The 22,691-nt window shown below is 34.4% G+C and overlaps 1 long non-coding RNA gene across 1 annotated transcript in view; it reads left to right on the top strand.

Moving 5' to 3' along the window:
- Nucleotides 1-19,650, top strand: part of LOC149782314 (uncharacterized) — a 69,334-nt gene extending 49,684 nt beyond the window's left edge. The window contains exon 2 of the long non-coding RNA XR_016414326.1: nucleotides 18,812-19,650. This is a non-coding gene — a long non-coding RNA (uncharacterized LOC149782314). The remainder of the gene's footprint in view (nucleotides 1-18,811) is intronic.
- The last annotated feature ends 3,041 nt before the right edge of the window (nucleotides 19,651-22,691 follow it).

Below are 22,691 nucleotides of genomic sequence, written 5' to 3' on the forward strand. Positions count from 1 at the left end.
CAGAAATCAGTTAGACAATTAAAACACTTTACCCTCAATCATGGACAAAGGTCAAACATAAAATATAAATTAAATATTGGCAACACATGCCCTCCAATATAAAGATTTGTACAATAAAGCATTCTTTGACATATTAGTCAAACATGCATATGATACTATAATAAAATTTACATGGGAAGATGTCTTAAGAATGACACAAAATCTAACAAAATAAAGCAATTTAGCTCTTCTATGCATGTGCATTATCTCTTCCCTTAATAATGTTGATACTGTAGTCTTACAGCATCAAACTCCATCTCAACAATCCCTGATTTTGTTTTTCATTTTGTTAATGAAGGTAAGAGGGTTGTGATCACTGAATGCAATAATCAGACAAGGAGCTAAACTAATATACACTTCAAAATATTGCAAAGCCGAATTCAAAGCCACAAATTCCTTCCCAGTTGTGTTATAGTTTCTCTGGTGCTTGTAGTTTAGTTAATTAAAAAAAAAATTGATTGCAATGTGTTAACATTTTGGCAGATTCAGAATTCCATCAATTATAAGAAATACCTTCAGGTCAATTTGATCAACAGGGATAAGGAAGTTATTTAGCTATTCATGTACCATATATTGTCCATATATAGTCACTTGTACAACTACAAACTGCATAGACCTAGATCTGCCATCATATCATATGCTGGCAGATCTCTGTCTATGTGACCTCTCCAGTGGCCTAGTGGTTCCAGCATTTGCCTCAGATGCAGGAGGTCATGGGTTTTAACCCTGGCCAAGTCATATCAAAGACTTCTCAATATGGTGCTAACAGCTCTAGGTACTCAGCATTAAGAGGTTAGTGTTAGGACTGGTGTCAGGATAATGTGACTGGGTGGGAGTCATGATGCTACATGTCTGTGGCATGATGTCCAAGTGCTAGACATCAATATAAGCTGCCACATTGCAGACATCATAGGATATATCTGAAAAACTGATGAAGCTATGTTAAAAATCCAAATCACACACACAAACACATGCACATCTGTGTCTATGCAGTTTATTAGGAGTAATGAGTGGAACAAACAATATAGATCAGTAATCTGCTGACACATTATGCACTTAATACACATTTTGTTTCAGTAGAACTTACAAGAGAATGTACATGGTATAATAATAAATCATTGCATACAACACAAGCTAAGGTCTCAACAATAACATGCACCATATGTACTCAGTAATAAGCCAAGTCAAACTGCAAAAAACAAAGATCCTGATCTGCTATAGCATCATGTGCCTGCAGATCAGGGTCTGTGTTGTTGGTTCTACCATTTACTCCTAACAAGCTACACAGACCCAGATCTTCTGGCACATTATACGATTGCAGATCTATGTTTGTGCAGATTGCAGTTAGACTCTACCTATAGGCAAGAATATACAGTACTACAATTATATGGGGTTATGACCCTGAGATAAAGCAGTTTACTTTTCAGTCTTCCAACTCTTACCATAACAATTCAGTAAAAACAGGCACAAGCTGGAACCACCCTCAAAACCAACATCAAACTTTTATTGTAGATGTTACATAAACTTAAGAAATAAGAAAGACCTCGCTTTATGCCTCATTGTAATAAAGATCACAGTTATTACATTGATTTATTACATGATGAGTGATTTAATATGTAATTAGTGATCAAACTTATATTATAAATCCCACTGATTGATTTTAATATGTAATTAGTGATTAAACTTATATTATAAATCCCATTGATTTATTACATGATCAGTGATTTAACATGTAATTAAGTGATTAAACTTATATTATAAATCCCATTGATTTATTACATGATCAGTGATTTAATATGTAATTAGTGATTAAACTTACCTGCTACTAAGCGAACTTGAAAATTCTGGACTAATGGACTTTAATGTCAGTACTGCATATCCATGCGATATCCTGCATATCCTTCAAACATGTAAATCACATGGGTAGAAAACCGTGATTAAAACCAGACTAATGTTTCATGTGTACTTTAGAACTCTGGTGTTCATTTCATGCCTTAGACAATTAACAAAATACAAGCAATTTATAATATCTGATGTAAAATTACTGACAAGAGCAACTTAAATGAATGCTAGAAAGATGACTATTAGGAAGAAAAACTTGATGGTTTCATTCTCCAATAAAATTTATAACAATCTATAATCAGTTCACAAACATATGGAAATGAATATATTAACCAGTCCAACTAGGAATGAAAAGGACCTATTGAAGTGTGTAATACTTTTGAACTGATAATATCCGTGTTCTAAAACACCCATGCCCTTAGACAGTTATGGATCACTATCTTGCATGACAACAGACATTCCATTTGTAAACTTGACTAATTATGTTTTTTTCAGTGAAGGATACATCTAAATATCAAACAATAGCTAAAAAAAATCTGTTTCATGTTACAGAACAAGTGTAACTGTTCAAATGAAGAACTAAAACTTGGTAAATACCACAGATATTGGATCTTTTCAATTTTAAATGGCAAAATTTACATTCAAATAAACCCCACTGTGAGGAAAAAAGTTTTATAGTCACATAAGGGTCACATGGTACATTTTTAACAACTTAGATCCTTGAATCAAATTGAGAAAGTGCTCTTCTTCATTAAAATGGATACATACCATATGTGCTGACTTACTCGTTTGATCCATCCGCAAAAAGCATAGACCCAGATCTGCCATTGCATAATGTGTTAGCATATCTGGGTCTGCAAAAATTAAAACTCAAACTCATATTCTAAGAAACAATAAATATTTTGTAAAAAATGAGCAAGCACATCCTGCCTGTCATTTATGTAAGTTACACCGAGTACAATTTAAAATTATAAATATTCAGGATTTACCTCTCCACTATTTTCTCTGTATGTACACAATTATCAGTATACATAAATAACATTACCAAACACTGTAAGTATTTATATTTTTGATTGTTGAGTCAGGAAGGTAGTGGTAATTGTAGATTAAAATAGAATAACAACAATGATGTTTCTTATGCCTTTAAGGTAACCCTAAACACACTGATCACTCAAAATTTGAAATTATTTTCCTACACATTTAATATTTAGTGCACGTAGGGTAAATGTGATCTCAAGCCATTCATTTGTACTCTGAATCACTGAAGCCTGCCCTGTCAAAATATTTACACTCCTACATTTGAAGGGACCTCAAATACTACAATGACTAAAGAAACTGTATACCATATTTATGTGTGTATTGCCTATATTCACATGTATGCGTGTATTGCGTATATTCACATGTATGCATGTATTGCATATATTCACATGTATGCATGTATTGCATATATTCACATGTATGCGTGTATTGCGTATATTCACATTTATGTGTGTATTGCGTATATTCACATTTACGTCTGTATTGCGTATATTCACATGTATGCATGTATTGCGTATATTCACATGTATGTGTGTATAATGTACATTCACATTTATGTGTGTATTGTGTATATTCACATGTATGCGTGTATTGCATATATTCACATGTATGCATGTATTGCATATATTCACGTGTATGCGTGTATTGTGTATATTCACATGTATGTGTGTATTGTAAATAATCTTCAAACATGGCTAGAAGTTATGATTAGATTATGTTAAGACAAAAATTTTAAATTTCAAGTTTCAAACTGAGTTAGATTCTAAAGGAATTTATTTCTTTAGCATCATCACTAATTAAATTTTTTTAAAATACTAGAAATATGTCATTAGAACACAGAAACCCCACCCTTGTTTCAAATGTTAAAACTTTCCAGACAGAGACAGATACTTTGGGACCTACAGTTTTTGTGGTGTGGCATAAACACTTAATATGTTAGACAAAAAATAAGAGATAATTTAGTTTACACCTTGATAAATTTATCCATCTATCAATAATCTATATAAACAAGAGACCCATGCTTACCTGACATTGCTCAACTAACTTAAATTAAATTAATAGTTGACCATCTCAAAAGAAGGCTTATGTTGTAAGAATACAACCCTATTTTATACATTGTCAATCATATGAACTTTGAAAAATTACCTCATAAAAGACTCATCTGTACCCTAATAATATCATACCTGCCATAACAAGACTTGTCTCATGAAAAACATGATTTTTGACTCACAAACCCCATGACACAGTTTTGTTCTGAAAAACAATTTTAAATTATCTTTCAAGAAAGAAAAAAAGGAACCACATTTATTTGACCATCACCATACATGACCGAAGCATGTGTGTGTGTGATTTGGATTTTTAATATAGCTTTAATAATTTTTCAGTCCTACTGCTATGATGTCTGCAGTGTGACAGTTTATAGTGATGTCTAGCACTGCGGCATCATGCCGCAGACATGTAGCATGATGTTCCACAAAGTCACATTATTCTGACACCAGGCCAACCAGTCCTAACACTAACCCTTAATGCTGATCATTGATAATAATAATAATAATAATAATAATAATAACAGCAACAACAACAACAACAACAATAATAATAATAATAATAATAATAATAATAATAATAATAATAAAATAACAATAATAATAATAATATTATTATTATCATTAAAAAAATGATCAGGGTATAGTCCAGGAGTCCACAATGAATATTTAGCACATATGACAATAATAATTCTCTCAGTGACCTATGTAACAGTGACCTATGTTCTTTACATAAATAATATAGAACCTTACAGCATGGTGACTGAAAAATACATGAGGGGGTAATTGATGCATGTCTAATGTAGGGCTGATTCAGTGTTCTGGAAGATTCTGGTTTACACTAATGGGAGGCCTGAACTTCTGTCATTTGGTCAGGTAATTTCCTCCCACAAAAATACAAGCTGTGCAATAGCAGCAAGTAAGATATTACTGATATAAAACAGACTGCATTCAATCTCCATGTATCACTTATGGCTGAGAAAAAAACCTGACATTACATCCAAACACTACACTACACAAAAATTACCATATATCTGTTGCATACAATACTTGTAACTGCAATAACATTAAAATATATTGTAATGTTGTTGCATTATTGCCATGCTGCAATGTTGTTGTAAATGATGATGATGATGATAATGTATGTAAATGGTTTAATGGTACATCAACACACTACTGGCTATATTGTACCAATTAAAAGTTCTAACAGATAATGGTAGTGGTGGTGAATTATTGAAGATGATGATGGTGATGATAACAATAAAAAATTATTAAATAACATTCTGTGTAACATTGCATTACAAAAAGAACTATTCCATAATGACTTTAATTTTGCTGCATCATGAATCATTAAATCTGCAGCAGAAATCTTTACCAAAACATTATTGCAACCTCATGTGCACACACACAGTTGTCAAATGTCTCTTGTTTAGGCTCAAATAAACAGTAACACAAAAAGGAGTGAAAACAACAAGCTTTAAAAAAATACAATAATTTATTTCCCTGGAAAAATTCTGAAAAAATGAAACAAATATGAACTTACGGGTTTTATTGAATCAAATCCAAAAAAAATCCAAGAATAAAATTTTAGTAGTCCTAATATCAAAATGCTGTACTGATTTCATGTTCAAATCCCAACAAAGAATCCAAGATGGAAGATGATGACATATGCTGCAATCTGTAGTGTTGAAGTCCACAGTTCCGTGTAGAAACAAGAATTATCACTCCAGTTTCTGATAGCTGAATAATGTTTTATAAAAAAACTGTTCTTATTCCACAATATTACATGAGTACATGTAAATTCCTGAAAAATAACTGCATTAATCCTTTTGAATCCAAGTGATTTGAAATAACTCCAAACCATTGTAATTTGAAATAACTCCAAACAGCACAACATACAACAGTTTAACAGACCAGCTTCTACTGAGATTAATTCTCCAAAACATGGGTTATATGGGCTTTCTAAAATGTAATCAAGGGTCATGTGATCATCTTCTGGCAGTTTATAGAAGCAAATACTTGTTACAGGTCACGTTTACCCAGTGTGACCTTGATGAAAACCAATCAATTTTACTCTAAGAAATAAAAAAAATAAAAAATTGTTTATATCTTAAAGACAAAGTCCCATCATGACCATGGAAACAATCAATCATTTTAAAATAAAACAGAACTTGTTTAAGAAGGTTGCTACAAAGTCTGAAAGAAGGTCAGGATTTAGATCAACACCTGGTGTTTATAAACGATCGGCCAAGGTCAAACTATTTTCTAGACAAATTATCATCTCTAGTGAATAAATTTACATTACAATATCATGTAATGAAAAATAATTTTTAAAAAAACTTACAATTAAATTGAAAAAAAATATTAAGTCAGATATAATTAAATCAAATGTACGTAACAGTTGATACAAGATTCCACAGGCTTGTCTGGTTGTTATGACATCAACAGTATGGTGATTGCTGATGGCATGGATTAATGAACTACTTGGACCTTGATAGATAAATAAAAGATTCCTATGTCACCTGGCCTATGACATCATAGGTGTAACAATGACAGTTGAATAAAAGACTCTTATGTCACTTGGCCTGTGACATCAAAGTGTGGTGATGACATGGACAATGATAGTTAAATAAAAGATTCATATGTCAATTGGCCTTATGGCATCGAAGTGTGGTGATGACATGGACAATGGACAATGCTAGCTAAAGAAAAGATTCTTCTAATGTCACCTGGCCTATAACATCAAAGTGTCATGATGGCATGAACAATGATAGTTAAAGAAAAGATTCTTATGTCTTCTAGCCTATGACATAATAGGTGTGGTGATGATAGCTAAATAAAAGATTACTATGTCACATGGCCTATGACATCTTAGGTATGGTGATGACATGGACAATGGACAATGATAGTTAAATAAAAGCTTCTTGTGTCACTTGGCCTATGACATCATAGGTGTGGTGATGACATGGACAATGCTAGCTAAATAAAAGATTCTTCTAATGTCACTTGGCCTATAACATCAAAGTCTTGTGATGGCATGGACAATGATAGTTAAAGAAATGATTTTTATGTCACATGGCCTATGACATCATAGGTGCAGAGATGGCATGGACTAATGGACTACTTAAACCTTGATAGTTAAATAAAAGATTCTTGTGTCACATGGCCTATGACATCATAGATTTGGTGATGGCATGGACAATGGACAATGGTAGCTAAATAAAAGATTATTCTAATGTCACTTGGCCTATAACATCAAAATGTCGTGATGGCATAGACAATGACAGTTAAAGAAAAGATTCTTATGTCACATGGCCTATGACATCTTAGGTGTGGTGATGGCATAGTTAATGGACAATGTTAGCTAAATAAAAGATTCTTGTGTCACATGGCCTATAACATCTTAGGTATGGTGATGACATGGGCAATGGACAATGATAGTTAAATAAAAGATTCTTGTGTCACATGGCCTATGACATCTTAGGTATGGTGATGACATGGACAATGGACAATGATAGTTAAATAAAAGATTCTTGCATCACTTGGCCTATGACATCATAGGTGTGGTGATGACATGGACAATGCTAGCTAAATAAACGATTCTTCTAATGTCACTTGGCCTATAACATCAAAGTCTTGTGATGGCATGGACAATGATAGTTAAAGAAATGATATTTATGTCACATGGCCTATGACATCATAGGTGCAGAGATGGCATGGACTAATGGACTACTTAGACCTTGATAGTTAAATAAAAGATTCTTGTGTCACATGGCCTATAACATCTTAGGTATGGTGATGACATGGGCAATGGACAATGATAGTTAAATAAAAGATTCTTGTGTCACCTGGCCTATGACATCTTAGGTGTGGTGATGACATGGCCAATGCTAGTTAAACAAAAGCCTAGGACATCATCAGTGTGGTGATGATATGGACTAAATAGACAATGAAATTCAGGTGCTCTGTTTAGAGGCAGCCAAGCTAGAGTATGGATCATACATCATTTACATCTTATAGATTCTGCACATCCATCCACCAAAACCAGCTGTTCATCTGCTTACATCAAGTTTTACTTTAATACAAAATGAGGGTTTGGTAATGGAATGAATGATTGGAGGGTTTTGGCAATGAATGAATGATTGGAGGGTTTTGGCAATGGAATGAATGATTGGAGGGTTTTGGCAATGGAATAAATGATTAGAGGGTTTTAGCAATGGAAAGAACGATTGGAGGGTTTTGGCATTGGAATGAATGATTGGAGGGTTTTAGCAATGGAAAGAATTATTTGAGGGTTTTGGCAATGGAATGAATGATTGGAGGGTTTTAGCAATGGAAAGAATTATTTGAGGGTTTTGGCAATGGAATGAATGATTGGAGGGTTTTGGCAATGGAATGAATGACTGGAGGGTTTTGGCAATGGAATGAATGATTGGAGGGTTTTAGCACTGGAATCAATGATTGGAGGGTTTTGGCAATGGAAGTGACTGCAGAGTTTTGAGAATGGAAATGATTGGAGAGTTTTGATAATAGAAATAATTGGGTGTTTTTGGCAATGGAATGATTGGAGTGTTTGGGCATTGGAAAATGACTGGAGTTAAATAACATTTACTAATAATCTTTCATTACATCATCTCCTCCTTTGCATGTGTGTGAATTGATAACCATTAGTGCAAATATTGATTCAATAAACAACAACCATTTTATTATCTAGATAATTTATGTGCAAATGAAAATGGTCATTTTACCCAAGTATCTTTTCTAGAACATTAATATTTCTATTGTTAGGGTTGTGTATCAATGCACACAACAGCTTCATTGATGGTTGTGTATTGATGCACTCAGCAGTTTTGATGATAGTTGTGTATTGATGCACTCAGCAACTTCAATGATGGTTGTGTATTGATGCACTCAGCAATGTCATTGATGGTTGTGTATTGATGCATACACCAACTTCAATGATGGTTGCGTATTGATGCACTCAGCAACTTCAATGATGGTTGTATACTGATGCACTCAGCAGCTTTGACGATGGTTGTGTATTGATGCACTCAGCAACTTCAATAACGATTGTGTATTGATGTACTCAGCCACTTTAATGATGGCTGTGTACTGATGCACTCAGCAACTTTAATGATGGTTGTGTATTGATGCACTCAGCAAGTTCATTGATGGTTGTGTATTGATGCACTCAGCAGCTTTGATGATAGTTGTGTATTGATGCACTCAGCAACTTCAATGATGGTTGTATATTGATGCACTCAGCAGCTTTGACGATGGTTGTGTATTGATGCACTCAGCAACTTCAATGATAGTTGTGTATTGATGCACTCAGCAACTTCAATGATGGTTGTATATTGATGTACTCAGCAGCCTTGACGATGGTTGTGTATTGATGCACTCAGCAACTTCAGTGATAGTTGTGTATTGATGCACTCAGCAGCTTTGACGATGGTTGTGTATTGATGCACTTAGCAACTTCAATGATGGTTGTGTATTGATGCACTCAGCAACTTCAATGATGGTTGTGTATTGATGCACTCATCAACTTCAATGATGGTTGGAATTGGTTAGGGCATCATCAGTGTGGTGAGGACATGGACTAAATAGATAATGAAATGCAGGTGCTCTGTTGGTTGGAATTGGTTAGACTGTATTGATGGTTGGAATTGGTTAGACTGTATTGATGGTTGGAATTGGTTAGACTGTATTGATGGTTGGAATTGGTTAGACTGTATTGATGGTTGGAATTGGTTAGGTTGTACTGATGGTTGGAATTGGTTAGGTTGTACTGATGGTTGGAATTGGTTAGGTTGTATTGATGGTTGGAATTGGTTAGGTTGTATTGATGGTTGGAACTGGTTAAGTTGTAATGCTGGTTGGAATTGGTTAGACTGTATTGATGGTTGGAATTGGTTAGGTTGTACTGATGGTTGGAATTGGTTAGGTTGTACTGATGGTTGGAATTGGTTAGGTTGTATTGATGGTTGGAATTGGTTAGGTTGTATTGATGGTTGGAATTGTTTCTGTTGTAATGATGATTGGAATTGGCTAGGTTGTAATGATGGTTGGAATTGGTTAGGCTGTAATGATGGTTGGAACTGGTTAGGTTGTATTATGTCCATGTTTGACAATAAAGACCACTTCTATGACAAGGTTTCATTGTTCACTTTCACAAATAAAGAATTCTGCTTGCAGTTCTGGTGTTTGCTTTTCTTTTAGATTGTAAAAATATGGTTCTGTTTAAGTACATGTACTGCAGTTGGTCTTAATTATACCAAGTAAACTGCCAAAAATCTCATGGGACTATCCCTATATTGCCATTAGTAATAAATATGCCAAGCAAACTGCCAAACATTCCATGGACCATCCCTATGTTGCCATTGGTAATAAATATGCCAAGTAAACTACCCAAACATACCATAGGACCATTCCTGTGTTGCCATTGGTAATAAACATGCCAGGTAAACTACCCAAATATCCCGTGGGTTCATCCTTATGTTGCCATTGGTAATAAATATGCCATAATGCCAAACATTCCATGGGACCATCCTTATGTTGCCATTGGTAATAAATATGCCAGGTAAACTACCCAAATATCACATGAAACCATCCTTATGTTGCCATTGGTAATACATATGCCAAGTAAACTACCCAAATATCCCATAGGATCATCCCTAAATTGGCATTAGTAATAAATATGCAAAGTAAACTGCCAAACATCCCATGTGACCATCCCTATGCTGCCATTGGTAACAAATATGCCAAGTTAACTACCCAAACATACTATGGGACCATACTTTTGTTGCCACTGGTAATAAATATGCCAAGTAAACAACCCAAATATTCCATAGGACCATCCCTATGTTGCCATTGGTAATAAAGATGCCAAGTAAACTGCCAAACATTCTCAGTGATCGGCCATATATTGCTGTTGGTGATAAATGTGCACAGAAAATGATCCAAATATCCCATGCGACCAGCCCTATATTACCATTTGTGATAAATATGATATGTAAACTATCCAAATATCCCATGGGACCAGCCCTATATTACCATTAGTGATAAATATGCCATGGAAACTATCCAAATATCCCATGTGACCAGCCCTATATTACCATTTGTGATAAATATGCCATGTAAACTATCCAAATATCCCATGGGACCAGCCCTATATTACCATTAGTGATAAATATGCCATGTAAACTATCAAAATATCCCATGGGACCAGCCCTATATTGCCACTGGTGATAAATGTGCAAAGTAAATTGCCCAAATATCCCCATTGGCCAGCCTTATATTGCCACTTACAGTAATAAAAGTATACAATAAACTACCCAAATATTCCACAGCTTTAGTTAAAAACACATGATAATTAGGGTTATCAGAGTGGTTTCACAGCTTTAGTTAATACACATGATAATTAGTGTTATCAGAGTGGTTTCACAGCTTTAGTTAATACACATGATAATTAGTGTTATCAGAGTGGTTTCACAGCTTTAGTTAATACACATGATAATTAGTGTTATCAGAGTGGTTTCACAGCTTTAGTTAATACACATGATAATTAGGGTTATCAGAGTGGTTTTGAAGTCTGTCAACAGTCTTTTAAATTACCTGCTTTTGAGAATGCATACAACATAAAAACAATTTATTTTTTATATTTTGTGTTTGGTTTAAAAACATACTAGTTTCTCATACATTTTATGACTAATATATCATTTGAGCAGACAACCATATAATGAAACCATGAAGTTAAACTGTAGTGATGAACTTGGAGGGGTGGACATAACATCAGAATGTGTATATACAGATATAAACAGTAAGGTGCCAAAATGACATAGTGTTTTAAATAATATACAACTGAGGTACCCCTCCCCCTAAGCTAGAAGATAACGCATTGGGTCAGTAGAGCAAGGTTTGTCTAAAAAGATATAAACAAAACCCAGAAGTAAACATAAAATGATTCAAATATTGAATATGAGTACCACAAGTATGTATAACAGTCCTCTGTGTAGTCACCAACATGCCACCATTTACTCTGGAGATTAATGACCAACAGGACTCAGAGACTTTACATTTATGTCAAGATATGTACTCTTAACTAAACTTCCCATGCAGATACCATTACTTTCTTATCAGACCCACAATGATCTTGACCTTTTGACCCCAAATCTTTTATTATAACACCTACTGCTCAGTACAGCAGTTTAGAACAAAAGCTATTCTGCAAAATACATTTCATCAAGTCACAATGATCATTCCCTTTGACCTTACACATACCTGCCTAACTCAGATATTGCTGGTGGGTATTTGAGACTCAAAGAGTCTGTTTTGAGGTCCCAAATGGAAGTCAACGCAAGGGATCCAAAAATGCAATATTGCACAGATGAGAATAAATTATCTGCTTATAGAAACCTATTGAAAAAGGACTCGAAATTCAAATTTGAAAACAAAATAAGGTTTGGTATCTGTTTTCTCTAAAGTATGCAATATACTTTTAAACTGAAAATACCTGGTGGACTTAAAGTGACTTAGCATTGTGAAATATCATCACCCCATAATAACACAGAGGTGCACACATAAAAAGGACAAAGGTAAAGGTCACCAAGACTAAATGATAAAGCAATGATTTATCCATAAAAGCTTTTATTCTACATGACAGACCTTCAGTAAAGTTTATGGGTGGCTTGCAATTAGAGAAAGGTAGACGACCACACATTTTGGAATCAAATGTTCAAAGATTAAGTGTAACTGAAATATGACTTCATTTCTGCACAAAAGTTACAGTTATTGACCATGTATATTCACCAAAGTTTGTGGATGGCATGCACTTTCAGGAGAAAAGAAACCAACTGATTTAAAGGTAAAAGGATAATGTCTCTGATTGAAACATGATTTTGTGAAATACAAATTTCAGTAATGTTGGCAAGAGAGAGAGAGAGAGAGAGAGAGGCTTCTTGAAATAAAGAAATCTTCCTGTCAGCTGCTAAAACAGCAAAACAGTTGTGCTTAATGCTTGTGGAAAACTATTACCACATGAGTTTGTACAGTTGTTTTTCAGTCTAGTGATTAAAAGGTAAGATGGTCAGAATACTCACTTGGCTGACAATATCTGGGTCCATGTTGTGCAAGTGTAAAGTAAACAAAGTTTGGAAGTTTTGGAACATCTAAGATATGAGTGTTGAAGAAACAAAAGTTACTGTACTTCAGTGTTTACGCCAGAATGAGTTTGTAGCAGTTAAAAGAGTGAGGAAGTAATCACTATTGAAAGCAAAATGTTGAAACACATTTGAAATTTAGGAAAGGATCATCCCAGCAAAACTAAATTTTACAACTCATGGTTGAGGAGTTTTACTTTGAGAAGCACAACAGGAAGGGTGAACATTTTATTCTTTGCATTTTTTGTACAACATCCACTGACACACCAACAAACATTAGGGCCCGTCACAGAGGAAGAGCTCAATTCCGACGGTAACTAACATGTTTAAACTTTATCTTTAGCCACTGCTCGATTGATACAATTGCACACAGCAGTGCAGATGTAGAAAGGTCATGTTCTACGCTGAGAAAAATTCAACAAAATCCTCTGCAAAGCTTGAACAAAAGCACCATTCTGATTTTGAATAAGTGTAAATGTGCAGAAACTTACCTACTAAACAAGAGACATTGTGTATAACTGTACAGTAACTTACCTACTAAACAAGGGACAAGTGTGTAAATGTAAATGTACTGTAACTTAGCTACTAAACAAGAGGCAAGTGTGTAAATGTACTGTAAACTTACATACTAAACAAGAAACAAGTGTGTACATTTACAGTAACTTACCTACTAAACAAGAGACATGTAAATGTACAGTCACTTACAAACTAAGCAAGAGACAAGTGTGTAAATTTACAGTAATTTATCTACTAAACAAGAGACATGTAAATGTACAGTCACTTACATACTAAGCAAGAGACAAGTGTGTACATTTACAGTAACTTACCTACTAAACAAGAGACATGTAAATGTACAGTCACTTACAAACTAAGCAAGAGACAAGTGTGTAAATTTACAGTAATTTATCTACTAAACAAGAGATATGTAAATGTACAGGCCCTTACATACTAAACAAGAGGCAAGTGTGTAAATGTCCTGTAACTTATCTACTAAACAAGAGACCCCCTTTTGTGTTAATTCTACCTTTTATTTAGCTAGGAACAACATATATAAAAAATGTAAGAATTGAAACATTGAGCTGAATCTAAGGTTTGTCAAGAAAGAATGGAGTGTTACTCATCTTGCGTGTACTGAACACTGGTTTAAACGCTGTAACAGAATGAATGACGTGTTACCTGCCAGGATCATACTGAACACTATCTGAAATATTGTAGCAAAAAGAATGGAGTGTTACCTGCCTTAGGTGAATGCCTCTTATCAGACAAATCCATGATCACTCATTCGTACCCATAAAGTCTACAAGACAATAGTCTTTTGACTGAATACATGTATTACTGCATGACTAGCCAATATTCTCATTTTTGCTTTGTGTATATCCAACAAGTACTCAAAACAAGGCTGTAAACATTTCATGCTGTAAAAGAATTCACTCTTGTGTCCAATGTCTCCCTAGAAAATGTGGAATTACAGACTTCACCATTGTATGACTCATTAGTTTTTTAGCTCAGCCAGTCATATGCTGTGAAATGTTACAGTTCAAAGACTCTGCAGAACTGCCAGACCTCAACCAGATTTAAGAACTAGCAAGAAACATAAGCTATCCCAAATGCACAATATTTACCAGTTAGTAACCTCAACAGCTGGTACAAGTGACAAATGCTTCAATGCCTTAATGTTTCATTTGAATGAATTTGTTTTATTATATCCATTTGGAGTATAGAATAGCTGGTGAATAGTAAGGAATAAATTACTGATATATAATGGATTTGCAAACCTGTCAAAAATCAATCTTAACTTTATAATCTTGCATCTAATGTATGAAGCTAAACACAGAATTATTAAGTATTTACACAGAATTAATAAGTGTTTACACCAAAACTCTACAACTTGTGAGTATCTTTAAGAACATCAGTTACAGTATAAAGAAGAATTAACATATTAAAATGCACTATTTAATTACACTACAGTATTTCTCTAATGCAAAATGCTCTTGGAGGGAGGGGGAACCATATACTTTGCAAAATTATTGACAAAGCTAGAGAAATTATCAGCAATTTACTCATGCAAATATACACCCATCTCCCCTGCATCCATCCCCTACCCAAGGATTGAGAGGAGTATGAAGTCACACAAAAAACATGACAAAAGGTTCTGAAAATTGTGAGATTGTAATGTCTGGTCATCATGTACATCTTTTGATGATCATATCATGAGCTATTAGGTCCGCAGCAATCAACCATAAACTACTTGATCAGATGCATTCACAAAATTCTCTCATATATTACATCTACCTGACAAAATGGGCAATAACTCATACAAAAATCATAGAAACATAAAGCTTTGTCAACATGTACATCTTCAGATGACCATAATATAATATCCATGTTACACTGCGAATACTAGCTGCATTAACATAATTTAATCATACACTGTATTCAGCAGCAAAATATAATGGGCAATAACTCTAAAATCATAATGTGGGAGGACAGTAAGGTGGCGCTCTACAGTTTCGTATTTTGCATAGGGTTAGAATTTTAAGGAAAAAGAATTTCCCATGATTTCTTCACTGGTTATACTGGCTATGTAATAAAGACTTTGTATATCTTAGGTGCTGTTAAAAGAACTTTGAATTCCCTTTATTTTGATATATGATTGATGGGTGTACTATGGGTTCTAGAGTATACAGCTTGGGCTCACTTAAGATGTGCTCATTCAAAAAAACTGCTAGCTCCGCATGGTCATTTTCACTTCCTGGACTTCAGAGGTAAATTGTAGAAAAAAGAGCCAATAACTTTTTTTACTTTTCAGATATTTTGTACTTGGTTCATTGCACTTTCAGTAAATGCTATTGTCTACTTCAGCATAATTCGTTTTCCCTATTTTAATAATTGCAAAAGTTAGTGTACTTTTGATTAATTCTGGTTAATTTGTCAAGCACAGGGGAGCATCCATTTTGTTGTACCGTGTGCTTAGATCATGTACAATTTCCACAAGTACAGTATCCAAAGAAATGTCAGCCACATTACATAAAAGTAACATAGAGGTATGCCAACATTATCTCCATTGTGCATCTTACAAATGCAAACAACTTCACCTTACCTACGTCACTCTCTCAAAAGTTCAAATTAATTGGTGAGCGCCACCATAAAGAGCATTAGGGTGTATACCCATGGAATTATATTTATTGCTGTTTGTATTAATATTGGCTCATTTAGTTTATATTCACTAAATTTTAGAACTTAAAATGTGTCTTTCATTCCAAAATATGCTTTAATTAAGAGGTTGCAGGTAGGCTTGAGAAGAGTTAGGTCCCCTTGCATTGTACACAATTTGGCATTGACCAATGGCAATTAGAAACCTCTGTGTGTACTTGTTTTTTAAAAATATTGCATTAATTTCACCTTTCTCAAGGAAGACGATATCAGTTATTCTTTGAACTGGTATTAATATGGGTATTTTTTCTTTTTTTAATTGTCCAATAAAACTATATGGACAAAGATGTAAAAAAAAAACACAACAAAATTCATTGTCATGGTGTTTAATATTTTCTTTATTTTCAGATAAAAATTCTATAGTATCATATGGTCTTGATATGTCACAAATATTTCACAGTAAATTAACAGATCAAGAATTAATTACATTTAAAAGAGCTTTAGCTTGACATACACACGTCACCAGCAAGTGTCACATTTGGACAGGCTCACATGACCGACATGGTTATGGAATAATTTATGTAACCTTTCGTGGGAAAAGAAAGATTGTTTTGGCTCACCGACTAAAGTTTTATGTAGAAACTATGGTAAACTCACTACCATCTCAGTGTGAGGTATCGCACTGATGCCACACAAAAACATGTATAAATCCTGATCATTTATCACTTGAACCAAAAAGAGTAAACATGGCCAGAAAATCATGTAAAGCCAATGGTGAATGCCAAGGCCATAGGGGCTATGGGAGGTGTGTACTGTGATAGTCAGGTACATTTAATATTGTTTAAATGGTGTTAATTTAATGGATTTAATGTGTATGAATGTTCATTGGTTACAAAATTATTTATTGAATTGGCAAACATTGAATTTTGTATAAGTTTTCTGTTGCATTTTTGTTTGCGTTTGATGTAGTGTCTATACTTATATTGACGACTCGATTTCCTCTCCCTATCTTTTACTGTTCTTTGATCTCGTTCTACCATGTGCTGAAATACTGGATCAGATTTATTAGAAACAATTCCACAAGACTTGTCCAGTATGAGTGTAGACTTTCCTGTACCATACACAGAGCTATGAAGGGCTGAATGACATAATGCGTCAAAATTTCTGCTCCATACTGATGTCTTAGGTGCATATGTAATAATCCTACTGTGCAAGCTTTCACATTTATTAGTGTTTAGAAGGCGTGAAATTTTACTTAGCTTGACATCTGAGACAAAATGTCTTAGTACCGATTCAAGCTTTTCAATATCATCAGAAGAAAGAGTTAAATGTTTACCATATGGCAGAAATTTTGTTGAATAGGATGCTAAATGGGCGAGGCAGACTAAGGATGTTTTTCGACGATTTCCATGCTTATTACTGAAACATTGGATAATATTTTGGATGGCTGCCTTTGCCTTTACCATAAATGATTCTTCAGAACTGAAATGTTGTCGTATGCGTACAAGCTCAAAATATACTCTTCTCCTGATAGCAGTTGCCATTTTTTGTTGAAAGAGTTGTTTGTCCTTACCAGGGAAGGGACCAATTAAATGTACATTTTTAACATGTTTTTGAAGTGTGCGCATTGCATGCACATAGCATGTAAATTGTTGTATGGGTCTCTGAACCTTAGCCGAATGTTCCCAGACAGTCTTTTAAAACTGAGCGCTTGCATCACAATTTAAAGAATCAATCTTTATTATGTTTAACAGTTCAAGCTTATTTAAATTTTCCTTTGCTAATTTTGTTTCTGTGGAGGACATCGAGTCTTCTGCGCGATGATTTTTTTTGCAGTTTAAGTGTATGCAGGTTTTTTTCCCACATAATTTGTTTGCAATGGACACACAGAGGGAAAGTTTTCTGCTTGTGGAATGTTCCATGACTATAGCCACACACTGTGTGGCAGACTCCCCCCCACTCTGTGGTCTGTGGTTGTATGCAGTGTCTGTCTGTACATGAATGCCTTTGTATGTTAACTGATTAACCTCATGAACAAATTTTTGATTTGCCACTAAAGCATATTCATTGACAGTTATTATAGTACTAGACAGTTCATTAAGTTTCTTGTATAAGTAGCCACAAGAAGGAGGCTGAATGTTCAGACATGATATGATAAATCTTAGTCAGTCACTCCAACTTTGGTCTTGTAGCAAGAAAGTGCCAACATCTTATTTAAATATCCCGTGACTGGGCCTCTCTTTCTCTGTCCTGGGCACTTTTCTGGAAAGGCAGCCTGTTCTGCTTCCTGAAGATTGCAGTTTGTACACTTAATGGTCAAAAAAGCACATAGTCCTTGAGTTTTGCTTGCATACATCTGTGGACTGTATCGCTTGCAACTTCCAACTCTATCATGCATTATGTGCAACTTTTCCAATATAATATTAAGTTTTTGTATGTTAATTATTATATTTCTACTGATGTTGTCCACACCGGTTGCCTCCTCATGTGACCCAACAATGAAGTTTTCTTCATTTTTTCTCTCCTTTTCAGGCAAAGCTTGGATGGCACTTGATTTGGGCCACAAGATGATAGTGACTCTTCATAAACATCTAATCTTGGCCGCTTTATTAATGGAGATGCAGAGCCAGATTGCAACCTAGATCCTGGTTGGTCATTCTTGGCTATCTATACACCATAGTTCCATGGTTGACTCTTTTGTGTGAACTGTTGTGGACGCTTTGCTCTTTTCATAGGTCTTCCTGCAGCCATGTTTTCTTAGGAAGTAGCTAATGTAGGTTGATGTAGTATCAGTGACGTCATGGTTCCCAATTGTTCTTGGTTGTGATGGATCTTAGACAGGATGTGACATCATTGTCAGGCTGGGGCTTGAAATTGTTAGGAAGCAACACCCCCCCCATGTATAAAAGTCTGCATGTTTGGAGGTTTTTAATTTGTTTGATCATATAATGCAGTAAACTTATTTCATTTTCATTGTAATCAATTGTGTATGTAATCAGCAATCACATTCATTGTCCATGGAATGGTCTCACCAAGAGTTAATTCCCCCTGACTTTTCATTTAAATTTTTTGGCATACAAAGCATTGGTAGGGATTTAAATTAGGTTCCTAGTAACAAAGAAAAAGTAATTATTTACCAAAAATATACAGTTTTGTCTACTGTTATGAAGTTATAGCATCAAGGACTTAATTTTAGTAATCCAATGCTGGACAATTTTTGTACTATTGTCTCAAACTATATGGACTTTTCCCCACTTTTCTCTCTTGATTTAAATGTAAACATGACTAAAGTATAGTATGCAACTTGGGAAATGATCAGAATATATCATTTAATGTTGGAACTGAAAAATAAAACAAATAATTCATATGTATTTTACTCTTGAATATCTTTCTTTCATGTACAAATTACAGCATTTCCTAGTGACGTTAGAATACAGTTTTGACGTCATGAAACTACATTCAAGCTACTTCAGAGGGGTATAGTAAATTAATTATGTAGTTGTCATTTTGGAAGTAAATACCATGTATAGTATATCAAAATATTTGAAATTGAATACAGAATATGAAAAAATTTTCTGTAAGTTGACAACACATTTTCATTGATTCTTTAAGGTGGCGCTCTACAGTTTCGTATTTTGCATAGGGTTAGAATTTTAAGGAAAAAGAATTTCCCATGATTTCTTCACTGGTTATACTGGCTATATAATAAAGACTTTGTATATCTTAGGTGCTGTTAAAAGAACTTTGAATTCCCTTTATTTTGATATATGATTGATGGGTGTACTATGGGTTCTAGAGTATACAGCTTGGGCTCACTTAAGATGTGCTCATTCAAAAAAACTGCTAGCTCCGCATGGTCATTTTCACTTCCTGGACTTCAGAGGTAAATTGTAGAAAAAAGAGCCAATAACTTTTTTTACTTTTCAGATATTTTGTACTTGGTTCATTGCACTTTCAGTAAATGCTATTGTCTACTTCAGCAAAATTCGTTTTCCCTATTTTAATAATTGCAAAAGTTAGTGTACTTTTGATTAATTCTGGTTAATTTGTCAAGCACAGGGGAGCATACATTTTGTTGTACCATGTGCTTAGATCATGTACAATTTCCACAAGTACAGTATCCAAAGAAATGTCAGCCACATTACATAAAAGTAACATAGAGGTATGCCAACATTATCTCCACTGTGCATCTTACAAATGCAAACAACTTCACCTTACCTATGTCACTCTCTCAAAAGTTCAAATTAATTGGTGAGCGCCACCTAATCTGTCAATATCCACATCTTCAAATCATCATGGTTCATAAAGAATTCTGAATGATAAATTCAAAGACTTTTCCCAAACTTTCAAAGACCACATAGATTTCCAAGACCTATTTTCGCTAACAATTTGTATACAAGTTATGTTATATGAGAAGACAATGAATGCAGAATACTACAATATTCACAGTTTAATAATGAAATGAAACTGAATGGGTCAACAAAAGAAACCAGGAAAGCTCGACTATATCCAAATATAAAAACCTTGGACAATTTTATTTGTGATTATTGAAAGAATTCAAATTTTTTGGGTTTGTTTCAATTTTCAAAGACTTTTAAAGACCTCAAGGTAATCTGCTTGATTATCCCAAACTTTCAAGGTCTTGAAAACGCTACCTCATTTTTAACAACTGTTAAAGACCTTGAAGGACCATATGAACCCTGATGATTACCATAACATGTAGAAAGTTTGATGATGAAAAATGTGAAACATGTTGTGCTAACAAGATTTTGTTACAGATGGAAGGACTAGTACCCTGAAAACTTTAAACTAAGAAACAAGTTACACCAATGAGATGGAAAGACTAGCTCCCTTTAGTTGCAAGTCAAAATGGGAAATACAATTATCTCAAACTATTTTTGGTAAATGAGAATAGACACCTCATCACATTAATGAAGAGAATGGACACAAAGTCATATTTATGAAGAGAATAGACACCATGCCATATTCATTAAAAGAATGGACACCATGCCATATTCATTAAGAGAATGGACACCATGCCATATTCATGAAGAGAATGGACACCATGCCATATTCATTAAGAGAATGGACACCATGCCATATTCATTAAGAGAATGGACACCATGCCATATTCATGAAGAGAATGGACACCATGCCATATTCATTAAGAGAATGGACACAATGCCATATTCATGAAGAGAATGGACACAATGCCATATTCATGAAGAGAATGGACACCATGCCATATTCATGAAGAAAATGGACACCATGCCATATTCATGAAGAGAATGGACACAATGCCATATTCGTGAAGAGAATGGACACAATGCCATATTCATGAAGAGAATGGACACCATGCCATATTCATGAAGAGAATAGACACCATGCCATATTCATGAAGAGAATGGACACCATGCCATATTCATGAAGAGAATGGACACCATGCCATATTCATGACAAGAATGGACACCATGCCATATTCATGAAGAGAATGGACACCATGCCATATTCATTAAGAGAATGGACACCATGCCATATTCATTAAGAGAATGGACACAATGCCATATTCATTAAGAGAATGGACACCATGCCATATTCATGAAGAAAATAGACACCATGCCATATTCATTAAGAGAATGGACACCATGCCATATTCATGAAGAGAATAGACACCATGCCATATTCATTAAGAGAATGGACACAATGCCATATTCATGAAGAGAATGGACACCATGCCATATTCATTAAGAGAATGGACACCATGCCATATTCATGAAGAGAATGGACACCATGCCATATTCATGAAGAGAATGGACACCATGCCATATTCATGAAGAGACTGAAATGTCCCAAAGCCACACACTGAGAAGCAAAGTGTTTTGATGATAAGAACATCCTCATTTGATGGCCATAACATTCATGATATTCCACAGTAATCTATTGATCATGGATGACAAGCTGCAGCAACAATATTATGGGATGTATGATAGGATAAACATCTGGATGGACAAGGATTTCAACATAAAACGGAATGTGAACTTAAAATTAAACAAAACTTTCTTATACAACATAGCTCAAGAGTGGATTTATAAGTTGGGGAATGGGCTTACCAGCATATGGTATTAGAAAGGTTTGATAAAACCTGATGACAAACATCATCAAAATAATAAACACATGGTGCCACACAATTAACATCTGTGCTACTCTGCTGGAAAACACATTAAACCAATTAATGTTTCAGAGCAGTTTTGGTAACAACTGTCTGCATAATAAGTGATCAATGCAGTTTTCAACATGTTTATTGAACTTGTTTGATAATTACATTGTTCTGCTTGTCAATACTCACAAAACAAAACATTATTCTCATAAATGTTTTATTAATTTATGCAACACATATAAGATCCAACATAAT

The sequence above is a fragment of the Sinohyriopsis cumingii genome, chromosome 15 (genome assembly GCF_028554795.1).
Source record: "Sinohyriopsis cumingii isolate HCF-2022 chromosome 15, ASM2855479v2, whole genome shotgun sequence".
Lineage (NCBI taxonomy): Eukaryota > Metazoa > Mollusca > Bivalvia > Unionida > Unionidae > Sinohyriopsis > Sinohyriopsis cumingii.